The following is a 22603-nucleotide window of genomic DNA, read 5'->3' on the forward strand; positions in this document are numbered from 1 at the left end:
TGAGCTAAGATTGGCGCGTGAAGTAACGCTTCTTTCAAAGAATTGAATTCCAATTGTGCTTGTTTGTCCCAGTTCCAAATAGTATTTTTTCCAGTGAGAGAACAAAGTTTTGGTGTAACAAGAATTTGCATATTCAGAAAACGACGGTAAAAATTTACGAGACCTAGAAAACTGCGGATTTGTCTTTTTGTGGATGGAACTGGAATGGCTCTGATTGCTTCTAATTTTTCAGGATCCGGCTGAATGCCTTCGGAAGAAATAATATGTCCCAAAAACTTCACCTTTGTCCTACCGAATTCAGACTTTTTCAAGTTAACTGTAATTCCAGATTCTGCAAAAATACGTTACAAACTGTTGAGGATGTGATTATGTAGTTCCCATGAATCTTCTGCTATCAGAATATCGTCCACATATAAGGTGATGTGACGTTTTAAGAACTCAGGTAATATGGAATTTAGCCCGCGAATGAATGCTGCTGAAGAAATGTTCAAACCAAAGGGAAGTTTCCGAAACTGATAACAAACGCCGAAACAAAGGAAAGCTGTGTATTTTCTACATTCTGGATGAAGTTCGATGTGATAAAAGCTGGATCTGAGATCAATGGAAGACAACACTTTTACACCATTAAAATTTTGAAGAAGTTCTTCCAACGTTTGCGGCCTGTCTGTTTCAGGAATAATGATCGTATTGATTTGTCTTGAATATAAGACAAACCTGATCGATCCATTTTTCTTCTCAACAACATGTAATGGATTGTTGTATGAGCTTACTGCAGGCTCAATAATGCCCTCGTCAAGCATAGATTGTATTTCTGTTCTAACACGGTCCCTATAATGTGCTGGAATTACATATGGTCTAACACAAAATTTAGTATGCTCACGAACACGAAATTGGTATTGAAATCCCTTGATTGTTCCAGTTTTATGAGTAAAAACTGTGGAATGTTCTTGTAAAATCTCAAAAATGTCCTGCCTATCAGTGTCATTACAATTCTCAATTGTTTGAATTTTATTCTGAATTAACTCATTAATTTCAAATATGCCGTCGATATCATCCCTGTCAGTTCTTGCAGAGTGATTGTTAGTGTCTAGTTCCGTAGAAAATTCCGAACTGTTGTCCAACAGAAGGTAAAACCGATTGATTTCTTCGTCATGGTTTGAGAGCCAATCTTCAAATTTCAAAGCTATTGACTTACCTTCCTTCTCTAAACTTATTTCAGCATCGTGAAAGTTTAAGATTGCTTTGTATTCATTCAAAAAGTCTACTCCCAGTATAATTTCCGTCGACAATAATGGAACAATAAGAAAGTTCGTAGAGAAGCTGTGGCTTTGACAAAAGAATTCTAAGCTGGTTTGTTGGCGTACATCTACACTTTTTCCAAAGATTGCACCTTGTAATTTAATCTTACGTAACGGAAGTGTGGGGCAATCGTTCGATTTGTTGCATTTGCTAAAGGCTGTTTCACTAATTACTGAGATGGGACTGCCAGAGTCAAGTACTGCCGTAAATTTTACGTCATTTACAGTAATGTGAATCACAGGATATGCAATGTTGTTAAGTTTTACGTCGTGTTCCTGCAGTAAGATGTCCCTAATGTCTTCCATTTTTACGTAATTACTAGCTACGGCAGCTGCGTCATCAGTTTCATAAGTACGTTTTGTTGCTGCCAGCGGAGTGAGTCATTGCCCATTGTCTGTTTGTTGGCGCGCGTCGCTTTTGGGATTTGGAGACCTAACTTCTACAAATTCACCGTGACGAGAGGGCCCTGCTCTGTTTGAATCCCGCCAGTTCTGATGCAATTCAGGTCTGTCGTTACGATCATATCGTCTGTCGTCATGTCGGTAGATTCCTTAGTTTCTTTCTTGTCGGTCACATGGTGGAGAATTTCTCCCTGAATCGTAACTGCGCACTGGTCCGTTGCGTCTAAAGTTATTCTGTCTCCCTTGATAGTATTTATTTTGGTTCCCATATTGTCTGTTTCTCTTATTGTCTCTGTGATAGTCATTACCATGGAGAGGTGATCTTTCCCTGTAGTTATTACTACTCTGCCAACGGTTGTCATACGGGTGGTGTCTGTTTTGGTCACGATTTGTGTTGTGAGAATAGCCTTGTCGTGTCAAGTTATTACTTCTTTCATCGCGGAATTGCGACGGATGTGACCTGTAATTGTTGTGTTCCTGGTTTCGCATTCCGCGATTGTCAGTGTCAATTTCTAATTCTTGTAAGAGTCCGTGAAATGCTTCAATGTCGTCTTTGCAACGTCCTGCCAAAATAATACGTCGTAAATGTTCAGGCAGTTTGATTAAGCAAATGCGGATGAGTTCTGAGGGGCTGTATGGGTTTGAAAGATACTGATTCTTATGCAACATGTCTTCAAAATATTTCAAAAGACTGGAAAATTCAGATTGTTCGAAACGTTTCATCATTATGATGCTATGTTTTACTCGGTCTTGTGAAGCTTGAGACCAATATGCTGAGAGGAAGGATTGGTAAAACTCTCCTTCACTGTGGCAATCGTGAATTACCGATCGCATTCTTACAGCTGGTTCATTCTCCAAGTAGCCACACATAAATTCTAATCTGTGTTCTAACGACCAGTTGGGAGGAAAACAATGCGAGAATTGATGGAGCCATGCTTGTGGATGAATGTCGTTGCCAGAATTCTTAAATGTTTTGAATTTACGTGTAGCAATGAACAGCTTATAGTCAAAATCATCATGTCGGCGAGTCGCATATCGGTCATTGTTAGGTCGTGTCGGCCGTTCCATCTCAAAATTCGGTGCACATTGCCAATTTCTTTCATAACTTCCGAAATGCCCTGTGTTATTATTTTGTGGCTGTTCCGTATTTCTGTGTCCCTCTTCCCGTATTGGGGCGCGAGTATCCTCTGAAATAGGTAATTCTTGTATTAACTGTGTCAGCTGATCTTGTACTTCCCGGATTTCTCTTTTGTACTGTGTATTGATTTGATTTTGATTCTGTTTGAATTTTCTAATTTGTTCATACTCTTCTGTGTCAGTGAAGGCTACAGGTCTTGTGTCATTCAGATCATCATCTACCTTTGTAGATAAGTTAGTGACCTGATCCGAAAGTTCGGCTACTTTCTCCGATAGTGAACACATTTCCTCAGTGTGTTTTTCTGAACCAAGTTTCAGAGTGTCCATTTGTGTTGAAATCGAATCTACTGTGTCCTTTAAGTTTTCCTGAGTTTTTGCAAGTTGCTTAACCGAATCGGTAGATGCAACTGAGTCAATTTTAGCCCACAAGGTCTCATGATTTTCATGAACAATGGTTTGCAGTTCTTTTATGGCTGCTTCATGATTCTGTAATGCATTTTCATGACGTGAAAAAATAGGTTGGAAATGCTCACAAATTTGTGTTTTTACGTCATTACAGACATTTTGACATTTCGATTCGATGTTATGTAACTCAGTAGCTAAATCTTCACGTGTTTGTTCAAGCGTGGTGTGAAGGTTTTGTTCCATTGCGTCTAACTGTTGCTGTGTTTGTCTCTGGTGTTGTTCCATTGTGTCTAACTTTTGAAGCTTTTGCTGTGTTTGTCTCTGATTTTGTTCCATTGTGTCTAACTTTTTAAGATTTTGTTCCACTGTGTCTAACTTTTTAAGATTTTGTCCCATTTGTCTCTGATTTTGTTCCAGTTGTTGCATTAATTGCAATAATAATGTATTAGTGTCTGGAATCTGTTTCTCTACGCTTTTCGGCAGTGCATTTGCACCGGCAACATTCACATTTTGACAAGCAGAAAATGTGTCTTGACTTATTTGAGAAAACGGTGATGACCCAAAACCTGAATCTACAGTATTTGCGAAATTGTGTCCTGTCATTTCGGATTCCTGAGGCGAGCTGTTGCCGACCGATCGAACGATAATGCTTCCCTGTTCACTACCTGTTTCACTGCCTACACCATTGTTTGCAGCCCGCTCCATTTCCCTATGCACAATTACCAAATTACTACTTTGAACATCAGTTAATTCATTACTCGGTGGCGCTAACACACTGCTTTCATTTTCACTGTCATTTCTCAGTTTACTTAGGAGCCTAGTATTACGTTTGTCACACGCCATTATTGTCACAGTATTTCACACGACAACACAGAAAGACACAATTTGAAGATAAAAAATAAGAGAACACATTAACATAGCACTGAAAATAATATCTAGTTAATTGCTGCTGCGAAATACTTGGTGCAAATCTACATGCATGCCACAACTGTTTTACTGTACAACAATGAAAGACTGCAACTACAAAGGAGATTTTCTCTACAATTGCGCGCTAGCAATAAACAATAGCTACACTAATTACACAAACTACAAGAAAAAATCAGAAGATTCCAGTGAGGTATCCTCGGCTAAGGGTCGACATATGAAACCTCCCCTTTGAACAATTATACATGACTGTGCTTAAACTGACACACAATATTTTGTTAGCGCAATGCAATCTTACTTTCAAAATTCCCTACAAAAGAATGGCCCTGACTAACATTAAACTATACCTTTCACAAATCACTTACCTCACAAAAATCTTCGCTGCTCAAGCTACTGCAATACAGCGAGCGCCACTACTGCCAGCTAAATAAAAGATTCAAACTATCGAAGGCACTAACTACTGATAGGGATAGTTAGCAAATGAAAGATATTAATAGAGAACAAACAATGTATTTACCTTGATATCATCATATATAAATATAGCAGTTCATGACAAATTTCAAAACTCCGCCATCTCTCTCCCCACATCCACCACTGCTGGCGGCTCACCTCCAACTGCACAACGCTACGCGCTGTTCACATCCAGCTGCCGCTGCCCAACACTAAAATGGCGAGTATTACAACAATGCAAAGCAGCCACAGACTGCACACAGCACAGCCAGTGATTTTCATACAGAGGTGGCGTTACCAATAAAAAAACCTAAACAGCCTACTTACACATACTTCACGGACATTTAATTGAAACAATCTGAACAGCACTACCAGCAATTACACTAATTTTTATTGCACTCCCATCATTATGACTACTATATTTACTTGATGATTCAGTAGACGCAATAATCACAATTAAAACAATTGGACGACAATGATACTGAAGATATGAATATTCTGACTTTATAGATGTAGAATTCGACACTTATATAACAACAGAACAAGACCTAGAAAATGACGGATTTCGACTCCTAGATGTAGATAACCGAACAATTCTACCAATAAATACGGAAGTACGAGTATTAACAAGAGCATCAGACATTCTACACTCATGAGCAGTACCTGCATTAGGGGTTAAAATTGACGCAACGCTGGGCTGACTAAACCAAGGAACATTTACAATAAACCGACCTGGACTGTTCTTTGGACAATGCTCAGAAATTTGTGGAGCAAACCACAGATTCATACCAATTGTAATTGAAACAACTTCAGTAAACATATTTATCAAGTGATTATCTAAGATAATCTAAGGAGTTAGTTAAAATATATAACATTAGAGTGTCAATCTAAAATAACTAAATAATTAGTACACCTTGAAATACATCAGATGACTGAAAGTAAGCAATGGTCTCTTAAACCAAAATATAGTAAATTAACGACTACTTCTGATGGGGAAATTTAATCCAAATCCCTCAAATATCCCCTCTCATATGATTCTCCCTATTTATTATATTTTCGACTACATTAATTTTATTTAATGAAATAAACTTTTTCTCATTTAAACCAAATCTTATTAAAAGAGCAGAAAAAAGAACAATTGATATAAAGAACTTGAATTGAAAATGATAACAAACTTATTTTCAACATTTGATCCATCAACTAATATCTTCAACTTATCATTAAATTGAACTAGAACATTCTTAGGATTATTATTAATCCCATCAATATTTTGACTTACACCATCACGAAATAATATTATTTGAAATAAACTAAACTTAACCTTACACAATGAATTTAAAACACTACTAGGACCAAAGTCATTTAATGGAACAACATTCATCTTCATTTCAATCTTTATTATAATACTATTTAATAATTTCATAGGATTATTTCCCTACATCTTTACTAGAACAAGACATTTAGCATTAACATTTGCAATCGCTCTACCTATATGATTAAGATTTATGTTATTTGGATGAATTAATCATACCAATCACATATTTACACACCTTGTCACCCAAGGAACACCACCTGCATTAATATCATTTATAGTATTAATTGAAACAATTAGAAATGTCATTCGACCAGGTATGCTAGCAGTATGACTAGCAGCAAATATAATTGCAGAACACTTACTATTAACATTACTAGGAAATACAGGACCATCTATAGCAATAAACTTAATTTCACTATTAATTAACTTCTGTTAATTCTAGAATCAGCAGTAGCAATAATTCAAGCCTATGTTTTCTCAATTTTAAGACTTTATATATTCTAGAGAAGTATACTAAACTTATGTTAACAACTCACTCAAACCACCCATTCCACTTAGTAGATTACAGACCTTGACCATTAACAGGAGCAATTGGAGCAATAGTTCTAGTATCAGGATTAGCAAAATGATTTCACCTATTTAACTTTAACTTATTTATAATCGGATTTGGAATTACCCTAATAACTATAATCCAATGATGATGAGATGTAGTACGAGAAGGAACATACCAAGGACTACACACGGGATTTGTATCAATTGGATTACGATGAGGAATAATTTTATTTATTGCATCAGAAGTACTATTCTTTGTTTCATTTTTTGGGGCATTTTTTTGAAGAAGACTAGCACCCACTATTAAACTAGGGATATTATGACCCCCAATATGAATTCAACCTTTTAATCCTATACAAATTCCATTACTTACTACAGCTATTCTCTTAGCATCAGGAGTAACAGTAACATGAGCACATCGTAGTTTAATAGAATCTAATCATACTCAAGCATTACAAGGCCTATTCTTCACAGTACTACTAGGACTATACTTCACTATACTTCAAGCATACGAATATTGAGAAGCACCCTTCACCATTGCAGACGCAGTTTATGGATCAACATTCTTTGTTGCAACAGGATTCCATGGTCTACATGTAATTATCGGAACAATTTTTTATCAACATGTCTACTTCGACATTCAATAAACCAATTCTCACCAAGACACCACTTTTGATTTGAAGCAGCAGCATGATACTGACACTTTGTAGACGTAGTATGATTATTCTTATACATTTCTATTTATTGATGAGGTAGATAATTGTTTCTTTAGTATAAATAGAACATTTCACTTCCAATCAAAAAGCTTGATATAAATCAAGAAAAACAATCCAAATTTTATCTACAAGAATTTTTATTATATTTATTATTCCAATAATTGTTATAATCCTTGCAACAACATTATCAAAAAAATTAATTAATGACCGAGAAAAAAGATCACCATTTGAGTGTGGATTTGACCCAAAAAGATCAGCACGAATACCATTCTCACTTCGATTCTTCTTAATTGCAGTAATTTTCTTAATTTTTGATGTAGAAATCGCACTAATCCTCCCAATTGTAATTATTTTTAAAACTTCAGACATTATAATCTGAACAGTATCAACAATATTTTTTATTATAGTATTATTAGGTGGACTATACCATGAATTAAATCAAGGAGCCTTACAATGAGCAGCATAAAGGGTTGTAGTTAAACATAACATTTGGGTTGCATTCAAAAAGTATTGATATAATCATCAACCTTAAATAGAATAAGAAGCGAAGTATTGCAGTCAGTTTCGACCTGGAAGGTTGGTAAATAAAATACCCTTATTCTTATTAATTGAAGCCAAAAAGAGGTGTATTACTGTTAATAATATAATTGAACTATAAAGTTCCAATTAAGGAAATGTAAAGCCAATATGAATGCTGCTAACTTTTTATATTAGCGGTTAAACTCCGTTAACATTTCTAAAATTGATGTAGTTTAAATAAAACATTGCATTTTAACTGTAAAAATAAAATATGTATATTTATAAATACCTAAAAGTAAAAGTACTTCCTTAACATCTTCAGTGTCACGCTCTAATTATAAGCTATTTAAGTAAACGAAAAATAATACCACCAAAATAAATATTCAAAAAATAAAAGTTAAAAATAAATTTTAAAATTAGAATAATATCAACCTTGTATGTACCTAATTAAATAAATAAATAGTCTATACAAACCTTGACCACCAAATAATTCACCTCAACCATAATCAAATGATTTAGATGAATAATAACCCAATTTTAAAGGAAAATATCTAATAAACTTAGTCGAAATAAAAGGTATAAACCACATAGAACCAGCAAATCTGACAAAAGAAAGTATACTTAAAGAAAATAAAGTTTGAGAAAAATCAAAATTAGAAATAAGATAACCCAAATAAGCACCCAAAACAACTACAGTGATAGTTAAAAACTTTAAATAATAAGGCAAGGCAATCACATGAGGAACAGGAACAATTAACCAAGACAAAAGACTACCACCAAAAACAGCAACAAACAATAAACCAATTATACCAAAAGAAATATAATAACCCTTATCATCAAAAGAAAATCTAGAATAAAAATTATTATCACCAGATACGGAATAATAAAAAAGACGAAAAGAATAAGAAGCAGTTAAACCAGTAGAAAAGAAATAAAGAAAAAAATCAACCAGTTAATTCATCTTAAACAAACCATTTCAAGAATTAAATCCTTTGAATAAAAACCTGCTAAAAATGGTATACCACACAAAGACAAACTAGAAACATTAAAAGAAACTGAAGTTAAATGCATAAAATTAACAATTGAACCTATAAAACGAATATCCTGAGAATCCTTTAAATTATGAATTATTGAACCTGCACACATAAACAATAAAGCCTTAAATAAAGCATGAGCTAATAAATGAAAAAATGCAAGTTTTGGATAACCCATAGCCAAAATGCTTATTATTAAACCAAGTTGTCTTAAAGTAGATAGAGCAATAATTTTCTTCAAATCGAATTCAAAATTTGCTCCCAAACCAGCCATAAACATAGTTATACAACCAATTAAAAGTAAGAATCAACCACAATTATAAGTATCTAATATTGGTCTGAAACGAATTAATAAATAAACCCCAGCAGTAACAAGAGTAGAAGAAAGAACCAAAGCAGAAACAGGAGTAGGGGCAGCCATAGCAGCAGGAAGTCAAGAAGAAAAGGGAATTTGAGCTCTTTTAGTTATAGCTGCTAAAACAATTAATATAGTAATAAGCTTTATTTCAAAAGAATTAGAAATAAAATCATAATAATAAATATAATTTCAACCACCAAAATTCAATATTCAAGCAATAGAAATTAAAATAGCAACATCACCAATACGATTAGAAAGTGCAGTTAACATACCTGCACTATAAGATTTCATATTTTGATAATAAATAACTAAACGATAAGAAACTAAACCTAAACCATCCCATTCCAATAAAATTCTGATCAAATTAGGACTGATAATTAAAAAACCTATAGAAAGAATAAATATTAAAACAATAATAATAAAACGTTTTAAATACCCAAAGAAGAAATATACATAACAAAAGACATAAAAATAAGAGACATTCAATCCAAAATTAAAGTCATAACAACCATAGAACCATTTAAATAAAAAAGTTCTCATTCAACAAAAACACTATAATCAATTATTAAATAATAAATACCTAAAATAAAAATTATAGTTCTAGAAAAAAATAAAGAAAAAAATCAAAGAAGAAATAGAAAACAAATTCACGGCCTAAGGTGAAAAATTCATATCATTGATTCCACAAAACAACATTTTTAATTAAAATACTTAAGCAACCTAAACAAAAAAATACTCTCCCTTTAAACAAAGAATATTTAAAGGCAATCAATGTAAAAGTAAAAGATGATATTCACGAAAATAACCAAGAGAACAAGTATAAAGACCAGAATAATAATTAACATGCTGAGAATAAGAATACATATATAAAGTATAAACAGCTCTAAAAAAAGACAAAAAAATTAAAGCAAAAGTTCTAAAAGAAGATCAAGTTATAATTCTATTTAATAATCTAAGTTAACCTGCCAAATTTAAAGAAGGAGGAGCAGCTATATTAGAAGATCTCAAAAGGAATCATCATAAAGCCATTCTTGGTATCAAATTAATTATACCCTTGTTAATTAATAATCTTCGTCTACCTAAATGCTCATAAATAATAGTAGATAAACAAAATAAACCAGAAGAACACAAACAATGACCAACCATTAAAGAAAGAGAACCCATACAACCTCATCAATTCATAGTTATCAATCCTCCAATAACCATTCTTATATGAGCAACAGAAGAATATGAAATTAAAGACTTTAAATCAACCTGACGAAAACAAATAAATCTAACAATAAACCCAACAGATAAACCTATAGACAATCAAACATAATTAAACTTTAAACCCAAATAAGAAATAACCTTCATAACACGAAAAATACCGTAACCACCTAACTTTCATAAAACACCAGCAAGAATCATTCTACCTGAAATAGGGGCCTCAACATGGGCCTTAGGAAGCCACAAATGAACCAAAAATATCGGCATCTTAACTACAAAAGCAAGAATTATAAACACATAAAATATAAAATAATAAGAACCAAAATCAACCAATAAAGGAAAATATAAAGTATTAGAAAAATCATAAACCTTAAATAACACTAATAATAAAGGTAATCTAGCAACCAGAGTATAAAAAATTAAATAAACACCAGCCTGCTACCGTTCAGGTTGATAGCCTCAACCCAAAATCAAAAGTAAAGTAGGAACCAATCTAGCCTCAAAATAAATATAAAAAGAAAGAAGACTCAATCTAGCGAACGAACAATAAAGCATAATCATTAAAATTAAGACTATAAAGACAAAAAAAATTAGAATGATAAGAACTTAAATAAACTGAACCTCTAGCAGTGATTATTAAGGAACAAATTCAAAAACTAAGCAGAATCAAACTAAAAGAAAAAGAATGAACCAACCATCAACAATTGTTGACCAAACAATGAGGGATCAAAAAAATTGTTATAAATAAATACTTTAACATAAAGATAAACCAAAAGAATTAAAAAAATCATTCCCATGAGAACGAACTATTGAAACTAACATAGAAAGACCTAAAGCACCTTCACAAACAGAAAAAAACCAAAAAAATAACAGGAAAAAAATAATCATAATCAAACTCAATAAGAAAAACAATAACCAATATAAATAAACAAAGAAAAATATATTCTAATCTCAAAAGAACCATTAATAAATGCTTACGTTTAGAAGAAAAAACATAAACACCAGCAAAATAAATCAATAAAGAAGTAAAGACAGAGAATATAAACATTAGTTTTATTAGTTTAAAAAAAAACGTTGGTCTTGTAAACCGGAAATAAGTCCAGCCCCCACTTTTAAAACTTCAGAGGTTGAAAAGCTTTCCATCATCGGTCCCCAAAACCGATATTTTTAATAAACGAACCCCTGAAATAATCAAAATAATAATTATATCGCTATCAAACGTAATAAATATTAATTTTATTAAATTAAGACACCCAATATCAATAATGCTTTTCATTATCCTACAAACATTTCTAGTTGGACTAATAACAGGAACAATAATGGAAAGATATTGATTATCATATATTTTATTTTTAACGTTTCTTGGTGGTATATTAGTTCTATTTATTTATATTACGAGAATTGCATCAAACGAAATATTTCAACTTAAATCAATTACGATAATTATTACCTTAACAAAATGAATTTTTATCATATCAATATTAATTATTTTAGATATAACAATATACTGAAACTATAAATATTGATAATTCAATCAATTATCAAGAAATAACAATAACTTTAGAAATACTATATAATAGACCAACATTCATTATCACAATAATAATAATTATATATTTATTTTTAGCACTATTAGCAGTTGTTAAAATCACCAACATTTACATGGGGGCCTATTCGTAAAATATAATAATTTACTAATGAATAAACCCTTACGATTGAGATATTCTTTAATTAAAATCATTAAAAACTCTTTAGTTGATTTACCTGCACCAACAAATATTTCATTTTGATGGATATTTGGGTCCCTACTAGGGTTATGTTTGGTAATTCAAATTGTAACTGGACTATTTTTAGCTATACATTATACATCAAATATTGAAATAGCATTTAGTAGTGTAGTTCACATCTGTCAAGACGTAAATAATGGCTGAATTATTCGAACCTTACATGCAAATGAAGCTTCTATATTTATTATTTATATTTATTTACATGTCGGACGAGGAATTTACTATGGATCTTACATATACATACACACCTGAATAATTGGTACAGTAATCCTATTCTTAGTTATAGCAACTGCATTTATAGGATACGTTTTACCTTGAGGTCAAATATCATTCTGAGGTGCGACAGTAATTACTAATTTATTATCAGCAATTCCGTATTTAGGAACAGATTTAGTTCAATGAATATGAGGAGGGTTTGCTGTTGATAATGCAACATTAATTCGATTCTTTACATTCCATTTTGTACTGCCGTTTATTATTGCTGCAATGGCAGCAATTCATTTATTCTTCCTCCACCAAACAGGGTCTAATAACCCCTTAGGCCTAAATGAAGATATTGAAAAAATCCCATTTCACCCATACTTTACTTTCAAGGACTCTATTACATTTGTATTAATAACATCATTATTAATTATACTGTGCTTGATTAATCCTTACCTCCTGGGAGATCCAGATAATTTTGTACCTGCTAAGCCGTTAGTAACCCCCGTCCATATTCAACCAGAATGATATTTCTAATTTCCATACACAATTCTACGATCAATCCCTAATAATCTAGGAGGTGTCATTGCATTTTTCTTATCAATTAGAATCTTAATAATTTTACCATTTTATAATAAAACACCATTCTGAGGTATTCAATTCTATCCTATCAATCAGATTTTATTCTGAATTATAGTAGTTGTTGTATGCTTACTAACATGAATTGGAAAACGACCTGTTGAAGAACCTTACATTATAACAGGACAGATCTTAACAATTATCTACTTTACATACTTCTTAATTAATGTACATGTTGCGAACACATGAGATAAACTAAATAAGGAATAATAAGTTAATTAGCTTAGCAACAGGATATGTTTTGCAAACATAAAACTAGAAGTTTAACTCTTCTATTAACTTTTCTTAAAAAATTTCACTAAATAAATGAAATAAATAAAATCTTTAAACCAACAAAGAAAATCAAAAAAATTAAAGATAATGGCAAAAAACTTTTTCAAGCTAAGTATATTAACTTATCATAACGAAAACGTGGTAATGTCCCACGAACTCAAATAAAACCAAAGGACATAACAGCAAGCTTAATAAAAAATATAAAAGAATAAAAGTCACCACCTAAAAAAATTAAAGCTAATAATATTCTTATAAAAACAATTCTAGTATACTCAGCTAAAAAAATTAAAGTAAAACCACCTGCACCATATTCAATACTAAAACCTGAAACTAACTCAGATTCACCTTCGGCAAAGTCAAAAGGAGTACGGTTAGTCTCAGCTAAACAAGAAGCAAAACAAGCTAAAGCTAAATGAAAAGAAATAATAATAAACCAACAATAAAGCTGATAATTTATAAAATCAAACATGTTAAAACTACCAATGAAAATAATTAAAGATAATAAAATTAAAGCCAAACTAACTTCATATGAAATTGTTTGAGCAACAGAACGAAGAGAACCTAGTAAAGAATAATTTGAATTAGAAGACCAACCGGCAATTATAACAGTATAAACACCAAATCTAGTACAACATAAAAAAACAAAAATCCATAAGAAAAAGAACACATATAAGTTAAGTAAGGGAAAATCACTCAAACAGCCAAGGAAATTATTAAATTAAAAACAGGAGAAAAGTAATAAAGTAAATAATTAGATATAATAGGAATTGGCTACTCCTTACAAATTAACTTGATAGCATCACTAAAGGGTTGATAAATTCTGCCGAAATTTTTACAAAGGTACAGACAGTGTTTAGAAAGGATAGATTGCATGCAACCGGTGGTGGAGTGTTCGTCGCTGTTAGTAGTAGTTTATCCTGTAGTGAAGTAGAAGTGGATAGCTCCTGTGAATTATTATGGGTGGAGGTTACACTAAACAACCGAACTAGGTTAATAATTGGCTCCTTTTACCGACCTCCCGACTCAACAGCATTAGTGGCAGAACAACTGAGAGAAAATTTGGAATACATTTCACATAAATTTTCTCAGCATGTTATAGTCTTAGGTGGAGATTTCAATTTACCAGATATAGACTGGGACACTCAGATGTTTAGGACGGGTGGTAGGGACAGAGCATCGAGTGACATTATACTGAGTGCACTATCCAAAAATTACCTCGAGCAATTAAACAGAGAACCGACCCGTGGAGATAACATTTTGGACCTACTGATAACAAACAGACCCGAACTTTTCGACTCTGTATGTACAGAACAGGGAATCAGTGATCATAAGGCCGTTGCAGCATCCCTGAATATGGAAGTTAATAGGAATATAAAAAAAGGGAGGAAGGTTTATCTGTTTAGCAAGAGTAATAGAAGGCAGATTTCAGACTACCTAAAAGATCAAAACGAAAATTTCTGTTCCGACACTGACAATGTTGAGTGTTTATGGCAAAAGTTCAAGGCAATCGTAAAATGCGTTTTAGACAGGTACATGCCGAGTAAAACTGTGAGGGACGGGAAAAACCCACCGTGGTACAACAACAAAGTTAGGAAACTACTGCGAAAGCAAAGAGAGCTCCACTCCAAGTTTAAACGCAGCCAAAACCTCTCAGACAAACAGAAGCTAAACGATGTCAAAGTTAAAGTAAGGAGGGCTATGCGTGAAGCGTTCATTGAATTCGAAAGTAAAATTCTATGTACCGACTTGACAGAAAATCCTAGGAAGTTCTGGTCTTACGTTAAATCAGTAAGTGGCTCGAAACAGCATATCCAGACACTACGGGATGATGATGGCATTGAAACAGAGGATGACACGCGTAAAGCTGAAATACTAAACACCTTTTCCAAATCTGTTTCACAGAGGAAGACCGCACTGCAGTTCCTTCTCTAAATCCTCGCACAAATGAAAAAATGGCTGACATCGAAATAAGTGTCCAAGGAATAGAAAAGCAACTGGAATCACTCAATAGAGGAAAGTCAACTGGACCTGACGGGATACCAATTCGATTCTACACAGAGTACGCGAAAGAACTTGCCCCCCTTCTAACAGCCGTGTACCGCAAGTCTCTAGAGGAACGGAGGGTTCCAAATGATTGGAAAAGAGCACAGATAGTCCCAGTCTTCAAGAAGGGTCGTCGAGCAGATGCGCAAAACTATAGACCTATATCTCTTACGTCGATCTCTTGTAGAATTTTTGAACATGTTTTTTTCTCGTGTATCATGTCATTTCTGGAAACCCAGAATCTACTATGTAGGAATCAACATGGATTGCGGAAACAGCGATCGTGTGAGACCCAACTCGCCTTATTTGTTCATGAGACCCAGAAAATATTAGATACAGGCTCCCAGGTAGATGCTATTTTTCTTGACTTCCGGAAGGCGTTCGATACAGTTCCGCACTGTCGCCTGATAAACAAAGTAAGAGCCTACGGAATATCAGGCCAGCTGTGTGGCTGGATTGAAGAGTTTTTAGCAAACAGAACACAGCATGTTGTTATCAAAGGAGAGACGTCTACAGACGTTAAAGTAACCTCTGGCATGCCACAGGGGAGTGTTATGGGACCTTTGCTTTTCACAATATATATAAATGACTTAGTAGATAGTGTCGGAAGTTCCATGCGGCTTTTCGCGGATGATGCTGTAGTATACAGAGAAGTTGCTGCATTAGAGAATTGTAGCGAAATACAGGAAGATCGGCAGCGGATAGGCACTTGGTGCAGGGAATGGCAACTGACCCTTAACATAGACAAATGTAATGTATTGCGAATACATAGAAAGAAGGATCCTTTATTGTATGATTATATGATAGCGGAACAAACACTGGTAGCAGTTACTTCTGTAAAATATCTGGGAGTATGCGTACGGAACGATTTGAAGTGGAATGATCATATAAAATTAATTGTTGGTAAGGCGGGTACCAGGTTGAGATTCATTGGGAGAGTGCTTAGAAAATGTAGTCCATCAACAAAGGAGGTGGCTTACAAAACACTCGTTCGACCTATACTTGAGTATTGCTCATCAGTGTGGGATCCGTACCAGGTCGGGTTGACGGAGGAGATAGAAAAGATCCAAAGAAGAGCGGCGCGTTTCGTCACTGGGTTATTTGGTAACCGTGATAGCGTTACGGAAATGTTTAATAAACTCAAGTGGCAGACTCTGCAAGAGAGGCGCTCTGCATCGCGGTGTAGCTTGCTCGCCAGGTTTCGAGAGGATGCGTTTCTGGATGAGGTTTCGAATATATTGCTTCCCCCTACTTATACCTCCCGAGGAGATCACGAATGTAAAATTAGAGAGATTAGAGCGCGCACGGAGGCTTTCAGACAGTCGTTCTTCCCGCGAACCATACGCGACTGGAACAGGAAAGGGAGGTAATGACAGTGGCACGTAAAGTGCCCTCCGCCACACACCGTTGGGTGGCTTGCGGAGTATCAATGTAGATGTAGATGTAGAATTCCAACAAAACCTACCTTATTTGGACCCTTTCGATTTTGAATGTAACCTAAAACCTTACGCTCTAATAAAGTTAAATAAGCAACACTAATTAAAACACAAATAAATAATAAAAGAAAATTCAAAATAAACATAAATAAATCATAAAGTACCAATACTATTTGTAGAAAAAATCTACATAAATGAATTCTAAATTCAACACACTAATCTGTCAAAATAGTAATTTAATTAGTATTAATCAATAAAATAAAAAATATTTCAACCATATGGTCCTTTCGTACTAATATGAATTAATAATCTTAGGATAGAAACCTGGCTCACGCCGGTCTGAACTCAGATCATGTAAGAATTTAAAGGTCGAACAGACCTCATTACTGGGCTACTGCACCCAAAATTTTTCTTAATCCAACATTGAGGTCGCAATCTGCTTTGTCGATATGAGCTTTCAAAAACAATGACGCTCTAATCCCTAAGGCAACTTAATCTTATGATCATAAATTATGGATCAAAACAACAAACATAAATAAATGATATAATAATGAAGAGTTTATTTATTCTTCATGTCACCCCAACAAAACGTCATCATTAAATATAGAAAGACAAACAAAAAACTATATAAAAATAAAATGTTAAGCTCTATAGGGTCTTCTCGTCCTAAAGAAAAATTTAAGCCTTTTGACTCAAAAGTTAAATTCAAAAATTTATTAAGAGACAGTTGATTTCTTGTCAACCCATTCATTCCAGCCACTAATTAAGAGACTAATGATTATGCTACCTTTGCACGGTCAAAATACTGCGGCTCTTTAAAAATCTGCTCAGTGAGCAGGCCAGGCCTCAAAGTATTTTCAAGAGGACATGTTTTTGATAAACAGGTGGAAATCAATTTTTACTAGTTCCTTATAATAAATTCACAAGGTAAAAATTATATACAAATAAATATACTAATTCTATCGTTATTACAAAAATTTTAAAATTAAATTTATAAGCTTAATAAAAAACCTAAAATAATTATAAAATCAAAAATAAAAATAATGAACTAAAACGTAATCTTAGAGATAGCTGGTTTAAAGCTTACTATTATATTTTATAAAACAAATTATAGGTTACTAACTCAAAGCTTATCCCTTACAGAATAAATAAGATAATATTTATACCTAAAAAATTAAATAAAAACAATTAACTTCAAAAAATTAAATTTTTCTTAAGAAACTAGATATCTTGGAAAACGATTAACATCTCATTTCTATAAATAATTTAATAATAATTATGATACATTAACTATAAATTATTTATAAATCAACCCAAATCGCCACAAGTAAAGTAAATACTAAAATTTTGATAAACCCTGATACAAAAGGTACAATAAATAAAATCTACTTTTAAAAATTTAAAATAATATTTCATAAAACAATTACATTACCAATAAACTATAATCTAAAAAATCAATTCTACAAAATATACTAAGACAAAATTCGACAAAATTATTTTTATTAAATAATGAAATAAACAAAAAATTAATAAAATAAAATAAGTAATCAAGATATCTTGATTTGCACAGAAAAATTTTCAGTGTAAATGAAACACTTTACTAATAAGTTACATCTTAAAACTCTTCCTAGATACACTTTCCAGTACATCTACTATGTTACGACTTATCTCATCTAAATTGAAGCTAAATTAAAATAATAAAATAGAATAATCAATAATGAGAGCGATGGGCGGTGTGTACACACGTCAGAGCCGATATCAGTTAAATTAAATAAATTAAATTACTATCAAATCCACCTTCATTAATAGTATTTCACCATCAAATCCGTTATAAACAAAAATCTATTGTAACCCACCTCCTCTTCACTATAAGCTGCACATTGACCTGAAATATTTTATAATTATAAATCCTGAGAATTATAACTCTAAATAGATTCTCTGATAACGGAGATATACAAACAAATAAATTAAGTAGAGTAAAACGTTTATTATCAATCACTTGGTAGGTTCCTCTGAATGGAATGAGATACCGCCAAATTCTTTGGGTTTAAAGACCTTAACTAATAGTACCCTGGTAAATATAATTAACATTTAAAATAATAGGGCATCTAATCCTAGTTTATTATTCAAATTTCACAGATTCATAAAAAGAGCTATAAATAAATTTTAACATTTCACCTTACAAATTTATATTTTAACCCTAAAAATATAAACAACGGTTTTAACCAATAATATTCACTTGTATCAATCGTATAACCACGGCTGCTGGCACGAATTATGCCGATACTAAATAAATTGCTAAATCCAAAATCACTTGATAATTAAATCAAATTACTGCAAAATAGAACTTTAAGTTTCACAAAACTTACATATAAAACAAAGAAATAGAATGTAAATAAGCAAGAATAAAACTTTTGGAAACAAAATAAGAAATTTAAAAATAAGAAAAAATAAAAGATTCAAATATTTAAAGAAAAAAAAGAAAAAATACACAAAAAATGACAAAAAAAACGCACCCTCGAATGACCACAACAACTTCTCTATTATATATAAATAAAGATTAATATGGAACATGAATACCAATAAATGTATTATATTCTTTCTTATTTAATCTTTCTTTTCACTAATAATAAAGATAGATTAAATAATACCTTAAATGCAAATGGAGCTTCTATATATTTTATTTGTATTGATTTACATGTAGGACGAGGAATTTCCTATGGTTCTTACATATATATACACACCTGAATAATTGGTACAGTAATCCTATTCATAGTTATAGCAACTGCATTTATAGGATACGTTTTACCTTGAGGTCAAATATCATTTTGAGGTGCGACAGTAATTACTAATTTATTATCAGCAATTCCGTATTTAGGAACAGATTTAGTTCAATGAGTATGAGGAGGGTTTGCTGTTGATAATGCCACATTAAATCGATTCTTTACATTTCATTTTGTACTACCGTTTGATATTGCGGCAATGGCAGCAATTCATTTATTCTTCCTCCACCAAACAGGGTCTAATAACCCCTTAGGCCTAAATGGAGATATTGAATAAATCCCATTTCACCCATACTTTACATTCAAGGACTCTATTACATTTGTATTAATAACATCATTATTAATTATACTGTGCTTGATTAATCCTTACCTCCTGGGAGATCCAGATAATTTTGTACCTGCCAACCCGTTAGTAACCCCCGTCCATATTAACCAGAATGATATTTCTTATTTGCATACGCAATTCTACGATCAATCCCTAATAAACTAGGAGGTGCTATTGCATTATTCTTATCAATTACAATCTTAATAATTTTACCATTTTATAATAAAACACCATTCCGAGGTATTCAATTCTATCCTATCAATCAGATTATATTCTGAATTATAGTAGTTGTTGTATGCTTATTAACATGAATTGGAAAACGACCTGTTGAAGAACCTTACATTATAACAGGACAAATCTTAACAATTATCTACTTTACATACTTCTTAATTAATGTACATGTTGCAAACGGATGAGATAAACTAATTAAGGAATAATAAGTTAATTAGCTTAGGAAAAGCATATGTTTTGAAAACCTAAAAGTAGAAGTTTAACTCTTCTATTAACTTTTCTTAAAAAATTTCACTAAATAAATGAGATAAATAAAATCTTTAAACCAACAAAGAAAATAAAAAAATTTAAAGATAATGGCAAAAAACTTTATCAAGCTAAGTACATTAACTTACCATAACAAAAACGTGGTAATGTCCCACGAACTCAAATAAAACCAAAGGACATAACAGCAAGCTTAATAAAAAATATAAAAGAAAAAAATTCAGCACCTAAAAAGATTAAAGCAAATAATACTCTTATAAAAACAATTCTAGTATACTCAGGTAAAAAAATTAAAGTAAAACCACCTGCACCACATTCAATATTAAAACATGAAACTAACTCAGATTCACCTTCGGCAAAGTCAAAAGGAGTACGGTTAGTCTCAGCTAAACAAGAAGCAAAACTAGCTAAAGCTAAAGGAAAAGAAATAATAATAAATCAACAATAAAGCTGATAATATATAAAATCAAACATGTTAAAACTACCAATTAAAATAACTAAAGATAATAAAATTAAAGCCAAAGTAACTTCGTATGAAATTGTTTGAGCAACAGAACGAAGAGAACCTAGTAAAGAATAATTTGAATTAGAAGACCAACCAGCAATTATAACAGTATAAACACCTAATCTAGTACAACATAAAAAAAACAAAAATCCATAAGAAAAAGAACTCATATAAGTTAAGTGAGGGAAAATCAATCAAACAGCCAAGGATATTATTAAATTAAAAACAGGAGGAAAGTAATAAAGTAAATAATTAGATATAATAGGAATTGGCTGCTCCTTACTAATTAACTTGATAGCATCACTAAAGGGTTGAGGAATTCCAACAAAACCTACCTTATTGGGACCCTTTCGAATTTGAATGTAACCTATAATCTTTCGCTCTAATAAAGTTAAATAAGCAACACTAATTAAAACACAAATAACTAATAAAAGAAAATTCAAAATAAACATAAATAAATCATAAAGTATCAATACTATTTGTAGAAAAAGTCTACATAAATGAATTCTAAATTCAACACATTAATCTGTCAAAATAGTAATTTAATTAGTATTAATCAATAAAATAAAAAATATTTCAACCATATGGTCCTTTCGTACTAATATGAATTAATAATCTTAGGATAGAAACCAACCTGGCTCACACCGGTCTGAACTCAGATCATGTAAGAATTTAAAGGTCGAACAGACCTAATTACTGGGCTACTGCACCCAAAATTTTTCTTAATCCAACATCGAGGTCGCAATCTGCTTTGTCGATATGAGCTCTCAAAAACAATTACGCTGTTATCCCTAAGGTAACTTAATCTTATGATAATAAATTATGGATCAAAACAACAAACATAAATAAATGATATAGTAATGAAGAGTTTATTTATTCTTCATGTCACCCCAACAAAACATCATCATTAAATATAGAAAGACAAACAAAAAACTATATAAAAATAAAATGTTAAGCTCTATAGGTTCTTCTCGTCCTAAAGAAAAATTTAAGCCTTTTGACTCAAAAGTTAAATTCAAAAATTTGTTAAGAGACAGTTGATTTCTCGTCAAGCCATTCATTCCAGCCACTAATTAACAGACTAATGATTATGCTACCTTTGCACAGTCAAAATACCGCGGCTCTTTAAAAATCTGCTCAGTGATCAGGCCAGACCTCAAAGTATTTTCAAGAGGACATGTCTTTGATAAACAGGTGGAAATCAATTTTGCCTAGTTCCTTATAATAAATTCAGAGGGTGAAAATTATATACAAATATATATATACTAATTCTATCATTATTACAAAAATTTTAAAATTAAATTTATAATCTTAATAAAAAACCTAAAATAATTATAAAATCAAAAATAAAAATATTGAACTAAAACGTAGTCTTAGAGATAGCTGGTTTAAAGCTTACTATTATATTTTATAAAACAAATTATAGGTTATTAACTTCAAACCTTATCCCTTAAAGAATAAATAAGATAATATTTATACCTAAAAAATTAAATAAAAGCAATTAACTTCAAAAAATTAAATTTTTTCTTAATAAACTAGATATCTTGGGAAACGATTAACATCTCATTTCTATAAATAATTTAATAATAATTTTGATACATTAACTGTAATTTATTTATAAATCAACCCAAATCGAGACAAGTAAAGTAAATACTAAAATTTTGATAAACCCTGATACAAAAGGTACAATAAATAAAATCTACTTTAAAAATGTAAAATAATATTTCATAAAACAATTACATTACCAATAAACTATTATCTAAAAAATCAATTCTACAAAATATACTAAGACAAAATTTG

The 22603-nt window shown here is 31.8% G+C and overlaps 4 long non-coding RNA genes across 4 annotated transcripts in view; 2 read left to right on the forward strand and 2 right to left on the reverse strand.

Moving 5' to 3' along the window:
* The window catches only part of LOC126470428 (uncharacterized), a 112294-nt gene extending 94765 nt beyond the window's left edge, over window positions 1–17529 (reverse strand). Inside the window, exon 1 of the long non-coding RNA XR_007586186.1 lies at window positions 17483–17529. This is a non-coding gene — a long non-coding RNA (uncharacterized LOC126470428). The remainder of the gene's footprint in view (window positions 1–17482) is intronic.
* LOC126470434 (uncharacterized) overlaps window positions 1–22603 on the reverse strand; it is a 255042-nt gene that overhangs the window by 188950 nt on the left and 43489 nt on the right. The window lies entirely within an intron of this gene.
* LOC126470429 (uncharacterized) overlaps window positions 1–22603 on the forward strand; it is a 188173-nt gene that overhangs the window by 94661 nt on the left and 70909 nt on the right. The gene's annotated exons all lie outside the window — the stretch shown is intronic.
* LOC126470432 (uncharacterized) overlaps window positions 21454–22603 on the forward strand; it is a 56719-nt gene continuing 55569 nt past the window's right edge. The window contains exon 1 of the long non-coding RNA XR_007586192.1: window positions 21454–21767. This is a non-coding gene — a long non-coding RNA (uncharacterized LOC126470432). The remainder of the gene's footprint in view (window positions 21768–22603) is intronic.

The sequence above is a fragment of the Schistocerca serialis genome, chromosome 3 (genome assembly GCF_023864345.2).
Source record: "Schistocerca serialis cubense isolate TAMUIC-IGC-003099 chromosome 3, iqSchSeri2.2, whole genome shotgun sequence".
NCBI lineage: Eukaryota > Metazoa > Arthropoda > Insecta > Orthoptera > Acrididae > Schistocerca > Schistocerca serialis.